This window comes from Perognathus longimembris, chromosome 18 (assembly GCF_023159225.1).
Source record: "Perognathus longimembris pacificus isolate PPM17 chromosome 18, ASM2315922v1, whole genome shotgun sequence".
Classification (NCBI taxonomy): domain Eukaryota; kingdom Metazoa; phylum Chordata; class Mammalia; order Rodentia; family Heteromyidae; genus Perognathus; species Perognathus longimembris.
This window is the reverse complement of record NC_063178.1, coordinates 29,490,741-29,501,914: the sequence shown is the minus strand read 5'-3', so window position 1 is coordinate 29,501,914 and position 11,174 is coordinate 29,490,741. Positions and strand designations below refer to the sequence as shown.

The 11,174-nt window shown below is 37.6% G+C and overlaps 1 pseudogene; it reads right to left on the bottom strand.

The window, feature by feature from the left end:
• Positions 1 to 9,404: 9,404 nt before the first annotated feature.
• Positions 9,405 to 10,509, bottom strand: LOC125366721 (annotated as a pseudogene).
• Between the last annotated feature and the right edge of the window lie 665 nt (positions 10,510 to 11,174).

Here is an 11,174-nt window from a genome sequence, read left to right as displayed (position 1 = left end):
TGTAAAAACTCAACAGATATGATCTGAGCTGGAGAATCATACTAGAAATATAGTATTTAAATGCTGTTTCCCCGTGGTAGACATCAAGAAGCAGATACGTCAGATATATTAACTAATTTTAAAATAAATACTTGCAGCATCCAGTTTTTTTAAAAGTGTTGCAAGAAGAGAGCCTAAAGATTATTACCATAAAGTTTCACATGGAGAAAGAATGAGTGTACATTTTCATTCATTGCCTCTTTTTGTAAAGTTCTTTGCATAAATGCAATGAGAAGTAGAGGCTATTCATTTTAGAGATGGCTCTTCATATATATTAATAGGTATTCATTTATACCTAAATCTACCTCAGTATAAAACAAACTAGCCAGTCTACATGTGAATGTTCTGAAACACAGAGCATCTCCTGAAATTCACTGCTTAATTTTCGTAGTAGTAAATATAATAAGATGGAGGTAAATTTGTTCCAAGTGTACTACATGCATGTATGTAAATATCACAATGGCACCTCCTCAAAATATAATTTGTAGTAATTCTAAAACAAAATAAAAATTATGAAAACATAAGAGGATGTTAAATGAAATGAACTCCATGTTATGGAAATGAGTGTTATATCACTGTTGTAATTACTTTCAATATGCCATGTGAAACCATAGCTTTTTTTTGTTAGTGATGATTGCCTTGTATCCCCTGCCTGTGTTTCTCCCTGCACTATCACTGTATCTCATGTGAGTACCCTGGATACTGTGTATACTGGTATTAGAACTATGGAAGTGAAAGGGAATATCAAAATCAAAAGACAAAGGATAAAAGACAAAGGACTCCAAAAGCAATACTTGCAAAACCATTTGGTGTAAATCAACTGAACAACTCATGGAGGGAAAGGAAAGGGAATGGGGAAATGAGTGAGGAGGTCACAAATTGTACAAGAAATGTACCCATTGCCTTACATATGAAACATAACCCATCTGTACATCACTTTGAAAATAAATAAGTAACTATTCAGAAAAAAATTCAAAAGAATTGCAGTTTGGATGATTGTATATAGTAATTAAAAAGTAGGGATACCCCACATGATTAAAATTACCTGTATTGACACCAGTGATCAATCAGAGACAAAGCCATCTGGAGGAGAAAAGCATATTGTCATTGTTATTCCCAGTTAACAAACCTAAAGCCAGAAGTGGGGGTGTGGCTCAAGTGGCAGAGCACTACCCTTGGGAGAAAAGGCTAGTCAAGAGTATAAAGCAAGCTCAGCACTATTGACTCATACTTGTAATGCTAACAACCTAAGAAAGCTGAAAAGGAACAGTGAAAATTAGAGTCATGGGGAAGAAAAAGGAATGTAGGATTAGATATAAAACGGTTATGCATAGAGACGGTGACTATAATCAAAGTACATGTCATGGAACGGAGAGCTACAAAATGAACCAGATAGTTGGCACAAATACCAGCTTGTATAAAGTAAAGGAACATTGTTGGAACATCAGTGGATAGAGAATTGAGTCAAATATTTAACCTAATAATGTCTAATGGCAGTGGTCCACTGATACAAGAAAGACGTCATGAATAAATACAGCCATTTGTTTTCAATACCATGCCATAATTCTTTTTTTTTTTTTTTTTTTTTTTTTGGCCAGTCCTGGGCCTTGGACTCAGGGCCTGAGCACTGTCCCTGGCTTCCTTTTTGCTCAAGGCTAGCACTCTGCCACTTGAGCCACAGCGCCACTTCTGGCCGTTTTCTGTATATGGTGCTAGGGAATCGAACCCAGGGCCTCATGTATACAAGGCAAGCTCTCTCGCCACTAGGCCATATCCCCAGCCCCCCATGCCATAATTCTTAATACCCAGACCATACTTCTCTTCATATCTGTAGATGGCTAAGAACATCCACCAGCTGTAACTGTAATACTTAATGCATCTATCTTAGTACATTAACAAAAAGACACAAACTTATTTTGGGAAAGCAAGAGAAGGAAACTCAGACAAACAAGGGTAGATAGTAAGGGATTAAGTCAAATACACTACCCCAGGCAAAGGTGATTTATGCCTGTAGTCTTACCTACTCAGGAAATGGTGATCTGAGGATCTTGTTTTGAACCCACCTAGGGCAGGGATGTCAGTGAGACTATTAATCCCCATTTAACAACCGCAAAATGCCAGATGTGGAGCTGTGGCTCAAGTAGTAGAGCACTAGCCTTGAGAAAAAAACAAAATCTCAGGGTCAAGTGCCCAGGCCCTGGGGTTCTGGGACAAGCACAAAGGAAAGATAAGCAGAAATACCAGTGACATATAAGATAAAGACATATACCTTCTACAGCAAGGATGGGAATAATTGTATCCCAGCCATCTCAGCTCCAAACTGTGGGCAGCTACCTCAGGATGCACTTGTCACACAAGCACTTGAAAAATAATTAAAATGATGGAGGCAATAACATTTTCTTTTGTGACAGGTAAGGAATATGCTGCTAGAATATCTTGAAGTTCCCTATAAACATTTTTCTTTTTTTAATTTATTTTTATTTTTTATAGTTAAACAACTTTATTAACATAGTCAAGCAGTGAATAAAATTCACATTAATTATGTCACATCATACAAATGTAAATACAAAATTACTTCAGTACAATATATATTCTCTGCATGATCCAAAATATTTGGTGGCCCCAAAAAACTCTTTAAAATTCAGCAGCTTATCAAAAATTAAAACTGTATTCTATTTAAAATGAAGATCTGTTAGCACAGAGTTAGAGTTCAAGAAATATCAATGTAGTACAGTTTGAGAAATTGCAGAAGAATATGTTTGAAGGACACATTCTAACATAGTGTGACAGGTACAGGAAACATCAGATTTAAAGCTTTTAAGCATAACTCATACAACTATTTCTTTACTTTTCTTTGCATAGCCATTTCTGAGACCCTCTGCCAAGGTTTTTCATGGGCATGAGTAAATCAGAACACACTGTGGGCAGATAAAATTCTCTTTTAAGGGATCTTTTGTAATGCCTGCTTACGTCTGTATTGTACCACTTATCTGACATGAAATAATTCCACAGTTCTTAATTTTAGAGTACTTTTCTACAGTAAGACAGAGAGAGAGAGAGAGAGAGAGAGAGAGAGTCCTACCACTTGAAATCAGAGACCAGATACTATCCTTGAGTTTATTTTCTCAAGGCTATCACTCTATCCCTTTATCTAGAGTTTTCCTCCCAGGTATGGGTGCTTAATTGGAGATGAAGATCTCACAGATCTTTATGCTCGGGCTGTCTTCAAATCCCAATCCTCAGAGATCACCCTCCTGAACAGTTAGGATTACAGTCATGAGCCAGCAGACTACAATAAGAATTTTTATCAATATCCTCACAATATAAGTGTTAGCAAATAAATATTCTCAGACTGCTCATTTGTGGGGAAGGATTGTGTTTGAAGCCTTTTAGTAGAGAACACATGCCACTGACTCAGGTTTTTAAATAATAACAGCACTTCTGCCTTTGTAATGAGAACTGGGCTACAGAGATACAGTGGTGCTGAAATAAAGAGAAGAGGTTACCTCAAGTTCTCTCCTAGTAGCAGGCAGAAAATTACTCTAGAATAGATGCCCTATAGCATAATGAAATGGAGCTGTTTCTGGTGCCTAGGTATGGGAGGTCAGGATAGAGAAGATGGAGAGCATTCATCTATGCAGCCAGAGTTCCTACAGCCATGGCCCATCCAGAGAACCAAACACTACCTGGAAATAAACTGCTGAGCTACTTACGGCTTGTTCTGCTCATCCTTGGAAGCATCACTGTGACTTCCCTCAGTTCCCAAAGTGTAGAGAGTGAAAAACGCAGCAAACATCGCATCTCCATCCATGTGTGCTCGGTGCTTCATCGTAGAAAAGCAGCTAGTGCCAACCAAAGACGTGAGAAGGAGGGGAAACTGGAGAAAAACAAGTATGAAAATCAAAAGGCACATCCCCAAAGCATCTGCCAAGCTGAAATTCCTTCTGGAGGTGAGACTCAGTGTCTGATATATATATATATATGTGTGTGTGTGTGTGTGTGTGTGTGTGTGTGTGTGTGTGTGTGTGTGTGTTCATATACCGTTGTTTAGGTGCACATCAGTCTTTTAATTCACATTGACATTAAAGCCTCTTGTGAATCCCCATGAAGAAGGTGTAAAACTTTCTAGGGGCTCTGCATATGTGGCTTTGTGTCAAGGAGAAAAACATGACTTGGACAACATGTTTACAGATTCTCCTTCATTGCAGGTGCTGATTTCCTCCAACGTCCTAGATAGTGAGGCCCCAGGGATGAAGTTAACTTTCATTGATGGGGTTGAAATCTGTGTCAAGCCATTTGGGATGATGCAACTGGACTGCATCAGAAGATGTCATGTCAGATGCAAAGAGATATGGCCACAAAAATATCTTTGCTAGTGACACATCACCTAAAGTTATTAGAGTATCATACCCAGATGGTCAGCTCACACATCTAAATTCTATAAAAGACGTAGAACATTACTAGTTAATTCAAGTGTGTTCCCATGAGAATTCTGTGTACACAAATGTGTCTGTTTACTATTGCCTAAGGGAGGCAATGATGCTGTTGAAACCAGCAACTGCATGTCAATAAGTCAAAGTCAATATGGAAATTCTGTTGCATGTTTATATTCTCAACTTTCCCACTCAAGGAGGAAATTTCCTGTTGATTTTAATGTAAGATATGCACTTGTTTCCTTTTTCTTAATATTTTTCCCTTATGGTATGCCCCCTGCTGTCACTGTATTTGATTTTTGTTCCTTGGGTATTGTATTTACATTTATCTTAACTAGGGAAGGGAAGGGAAACAACCAAGTGGTGAGAAAAGAGACAAAGGGCAAACCAATGCCACAGCAATATTCACAAGACAATATGTTGGAAATGAACTGTACATCTTTGGGTGTGGTGATTGAAGGAGGGAAAGGGGAAAAACATGAGCAAGGGTAACACGTTTGACTGGAAATACACTCACTGCCTTATGTAGGTAATTGTAACCCCCCTGTACAAAGTAGTAAATATGCTTTTAGGTACCAAACACACGTACACATATTGAGGATAAAACAACAATAAGATGTATCATAGGTACATTTTATCTTAAAATCTTCATAGCTGCCATAGTAGCCTATGGTAGAGTCATTTAAAAACCTACACTTAAAGAAATGAAATAATTCAGGCTATCTTTCCTGTCACCGTAAATAGATTTGCCAACATATTTAAATTTAAAAAAAAAGGTAATTTTTGCTAAACTTTCTATATACATAAATGAAACAGTTATGTACTTGTCTGAGAAAATGGGTAAGAGATGAAATTCTGCTCTATTACAAGCATTAATAAATATTAAAGCCAACATTATGTCTTCTTCTGGTCACACTATGTTATACCCAAATTCCCAGTAGACACCTTAATGGGCCCTAAGAACAGAGCTACTTCAGAGCTGTGATCACACTGTCCTTTCTAATGAGATTGCTAATGATCTATTAAAATGGCATATTCATTACGTTTTACAAATTTTTTGTCACTTAATTTTTAAATTCTTATGATGATATGTTATACATACATACACACACACACACACACCTTAGTCCTATGATGTAGTAGTGCCCATGCTTCATATCATAAAATTTTATAAAGATTCTTTTGGGACCTACATGCTGATTTTCCTACTGCATGCATGATATTACAAGAATCATATGTAATTTTTCCCTTTCTCTTCATTCTTGGCAGCATTTGTTCTTATTCTTCATAGACATTGTCACTGGTGTGAGATTAAATTCAATGTTGAGGAGGAGATGATGGCCCAAAGAGAACAGGAAACAAATTCATCTCTGTGCAAAGAAGCAGAGTTTTAGGTTCCCCTCAGGCTTTCCACATCCAGAAAGTCCTGCTCAGTAAGCAATAATTGTACAGATATATACACCAAATAAATGGGAGCAGAATTAGAGGTGGCAACAGCGGCAGCCTAGCTCATGGGATTTACTTGTACCTTCAGGATGAATTTAAACAGCAGGAATGGAATCCCACAATCCAGCCCATCAAAGCTGGACATAGAGACAATTCATCTCATCACAGGGGGCCTGAAATACCTCGGGGAAATGTGAGTGCTTCCCCCTCCCAAACCATCTGGCCTTTCTCTCAGAAAACAGCACCTGGAAGGGCATACCACCCACCAACCTAGACAAATGCTATTTTTGAAAGTGGCAGAGAGGCTATTGGGGGACCTGGCCAGAAATCCTCACCAGAGAAGCATGGCCATGTTTGAAAGGGGCAAAGGAATCTGATTCCCCTGCCCCACACCTCTCTAGTGACAAATGGAAGGCCCACACAGGAAGAGGCAAACTTTCATGGAAGTTTTATAACTGAGACTTGAAAAAACTTACAACCTAACTGCTATTATGTCATTATGGACATTATTTGCTCAACCAATCTGGTTGCCCCTAAGCACAATGTATGAAGGATTTGATGGCATATTGTATACATTGTTAAAAATGCATGCCTGCCTGCCTGCCTTCTCTATCCTGTCTTATTTAATAAAACTTTATGTAATTACTGAAATCAATTAGAGTGTGTCCGACAACTTTTCTTTTTCAATGTTTTTTGTGGCTACTTTTAACTTCCTGATTATTCATATACTTTTTAGAATCAGTTTCTTGATTACTTTTTAAAATAGCATTACCAAGCACCAGTGGCTCACATCTGTCAACCTAGCTACTTAGAAGGCTGAGATCAGAGGATCACAAGGTGAAGCCAGCCACAATGGGAGAATTTGTGTGACTCTTATCTCTAATTAACTACCCCCAAAAAGCTGTAAGTAGAGCCGTGGCACAGATGGTAGAACATGCCAGCCTAAGTAAAACAAGGTCAAAAATGGTGCTCCAATCCTGGGTTTAAGCCTCAGAAATGGTGCATGCATGCTCAGGCAATCACATGTAAGCTATGTGTCATTTTGGGTAAATTGGTATCCTGAGAATTTTGACTCTTCATATAGGATGCACTCCAAGTAACTAGATCTTTTCTGATTTCTGTCATTTATACTTTCATATTGTTGAAGATATTTTGTTGAATTCCTTTCTAAATATTGCATGTTTGAGGTCCAATTTTAAATAGTACTCTTAAAATACACTGCCAATGACCAGTTAGTAGTCTCTAGAAACACAGTGTAATTTTTGGTTGTTGTTGATGCTTGGCTACCACAGTTTTGCTCAGCTTCTTTCTTGGGTCTAGTAGTATGTTGATAAGTTCTTCGGGGTCAGCTCTGGAAATATGTCATCTGAGAACATAAGCAAATTTTTTATTTACAAAATGTGTACCTTTTGTTTTGGTTTCTTTTCCTTTTTTGTCTTAGTACACATGCTACATTTGCCAGTCCAACATTGCAAAGATATAGTGAGAGTAGAAATCATCTCTTGGTTTTGATCTTAGAGCAAAAATATTTAGTCAGTCATCATTCTTTCGCTTTTTGTTTTTATAATATTTGGTAGATGAACACTATGATGTGTTCTTTTATTGCTTTTTTTAAATAGGGTTTTTCAGTTACTTTTTATGAGTTACCCTTGGCCACAGTCAGACCACTTTACTGGTGTGTACAGGAAAGCATCAACTGCAGTGCTTTATAGGTATCTCTAATTACAACTATGATTTCTTCAAACTCTCAGTGGAATGAAGTCCTAAACATCGATTGTAATCTCTCAACACCCATCCAGTTGGATTAATGTAAACTCAGAGGGGGAAGAAGTACAGAAAAACGTTATCTTCACAATTCTGTTAGCTATTACCTGGGCTGAAAGGGTTATGATGCATACATGACTGCTTTCCAACGTAAAATTAAAAAAAAAATTGAAAATAACAAAACTGCAATGACTAATCTTTCCAAGCGTACATCAGTTTGATAATAAAAATTTGAGAAAAAAAAAAAGAGAATTAGAAACATGCATTTACTGCCATTGAAAGACTGAGGCTTAGGAATACAGCTCATGTTGACAAAGCAGAAGAAGATTTCGGTGGAAGATTCACCTACTGGCATTGAAGATGATTCTGTGTGTCTTTCAGAAAGAGCTATCACTACTTAAGTGGAAGATTACACTAATTAGCATATGCAGAGAAGAAAAGAATATCTTAGAACAGGCAGCTCTAATGTGGATAGCATCAAAGCTGAAGGGCATTGCCCATTGATTTCTTCCAACATTGTGAACTATGTAATAAGAGGATTATTATTACTTTAAAATAAAATTCACTAATAGTATGTATAAAAAAAAAACTGCAATGACATTAATCTTTCCAAGCGTGGTTCAACTTGAACATTAGAGAACTTAAGAATTCTAAAGACGGTATGCCACCACTGCACCAGAATTTCTTTCATCATTCCAACAATTACAGGGAATTTTTTTCATTTTCCTGAAATTAAAGCGGAATAAAATATGATTTTTAAATTATGACAAAAGAACAACTACTTATCCAGAGATATCAGTTCCTCCTGAAAAAGCAGTGTTTACCTCTCTCACTGTAATTTTTCTCATGGTTATCTTAGTGATTTCAGATAGAATTAAAAATCTACCTTAAAAATAGAAACAAAACAAAAGGACCACTTAAGCCAACAAAACTACTAAAAATATGCTAAAACTTACTGACAAAATCATGGGCAGTTCATACAATACTTAGACTCTACCGGTTTTAAGTATAATAAATAAGTAAAAAATTATAATTACAAAACCAGTTTTTCCCCTTGGGGAAACAAAAAGCCACTTTTAACCAATTGTTCCCTAAATATACATATACTGTATATTATTATACACTTCTTCAGAGAAGCAAGACATATTTGTCTTCCTGACACTGGATTCGAGTATTAGTTGTTGTTGTTGTTGTTGTGTGTGTGTGTGTGTACACATGTGTGTGTGTGTTGAAACATCAGTAAGGCAACTGCAAGTGTTGGACCCAAAAGTACTTCTGGTTTATACTTGAAAAGACCACTGAATATTCTTTTATCTATATTGAACACAGGCAACATATATGCAGTGTGTTCAGCATCATCTCTTTCCATTATCAATCAACCAGCACAGGTACCAATTCATTTTACTGCCCTCCCAAGGAATTCAAACCATTATTGGTGCAATTAATAAAGAGAAAATGTGTGCCAATAAGAAGCGGAGCTGGTCTCTGTTTTCATTTCCTTGTATGGAACTGCACAGACAGCATGATACCTGAGCAAATAAATCAACTACCATGATAGGAAGGGCTCCTTAATCCATAGTCTTTGCTTTATTGTGTGCAAAGTGTGCTACCATCCCCTGACCTTCCTGAATGTCTGTTTTCATTAGAAATCAGTGCTTGCTCTTTTCCATAATAACCAGAGAAGAAATGAGGTAGGAAGTATATCTTCATCATGGTTCTCCGTCAGTCCCGAGACTGATAGAAAAGGAGGTAACCTGACTCAGAGTTCTTTGAGATATCTGGTGTCAACCTGTAGAATTCTTCAATAGCTTGGGCATCTATTTTTTCTACAATGTCATCATCAAACAACAACCAAAAATCATGACTCTTAACTACTGCAATATAATGGCCACGATTGGGACCACTTCCACAGTGAACCACAACAGCAACAAGGTCATACATCCTGTCAGGATTGGTTACATCTCCTGAAGTGTTAAACAGACAAAGTTCTAAAGGGAAAAGTACCCGGTATGAAAGTTTTGTATATCGATGAAGTTGATCCATATATTTAAATTTCTTCAGGTGGAGAGCTAGAATCATGGGCAGTTTCTTAACTTTCATCCATTTGTGTGCTTCCTACTTGCTGCGACACTCTTCACAGTAATATTTATATTCACTAAAGAGAGCTTCTGTGTAGCTAAAATCTCTTAAACAGCGAGTAATTGATGTGTTTTGTTCCACATCAACAGAAAGGTCTAAAAATATCTTCATCTTTGCTGCTTATAGTTTCACAAGTAAGACATCTGGTTTCATTAATTAATGTTCTCTGAAAAATCTCGTGAACCCACGTTGGGTCTGGTGTGCTGTTGTTATTTTCACTGTCAATATTACCATTAGGCAAGCGACCATTTTGTTTTTCTTGCTTTCTCTCTTCTTGTAAAATATCAGCAATTGTATTTAGCAAGTAATTTAAGAATTCATGGGCATCTTGTTGCATGTAGTTGTCAAAAAGCTCATTTTCTTTCCGTAATCTTGTGATGAACTTCTTGGGAGGTATTACTCTGACCTTTTCCTTTTGAGTTGCTGTGCTGTGGAAGAGATCTGCAAAGCACTTAAGAAGGTTCTCCTTCTTCCTAGGCTGACTCTTGTATGCTAGAACTTTTTCCCGAAAAATAAAGTGCTTGAAGAACAGAATTACAGTAAGTGGGTATTCCCAAAATTGACTAATCCAAAATAGTGCTCAGTTGACAGGAAACTATTCTGGAGCAATCTTTTTCTCTAATGCCGAGGCATTGGCGCCCATGTTACAGATGGAGGCGAATTTGTAGACTGTCATTAGGATTTCCATCAGTCCAGCGCCTTCTTCCACCCAATCACAGTGGCGGCGGGCGGGGGAAGAGGGGAACCAGGCAGCCCTCACACACCACAGCCCGCGGGCAGGCCCCCAAGTTGCTGCCTACCCATGCTCTGTACCAGCAGAGCCACCACTTCTACCGCCATTGCCACCACTTCTACCGCCATTGCTGCCCGCATTCCTTTCCATCTCTAAGTTGCTAAGGGTTTTGATTTTTTAATTTTTTGAAGTCTTTTTAAGATTACTGAGATAATCATTTGGCTTTTCCTTTTACTTATTTTTGTGTTGGTCCTTGGGCTTGAACTCAGTGCCTGGGTGCTATCCCTGAGCTTTTGTGTTGAAGGCCAGAATTCTGACATTAGAACAACAGTTATACTTACAGGTTTTCTTGGTGCTTAATTGGAGGAAGATAAGAGTCTAATGGAATTTCCAGCCAGGGCTGGCTTTGAACTGTGCTCCTCAAATCTCAGCCTTCCTAGTAGATAGGATTATGGGTAGTGGCCAGCTGGCTTTTTACTTTTAGATTGTTGGCCTTGAAGTTCAATTGAATCAACTTCACACTTCTAGGAGAATGTTTCCTTGGTTATTTTCTATTAACATTTGCACACATACTAATCCATTCAGTTTGCTAACACTTCCTTAAGAACTTTTACATGTGT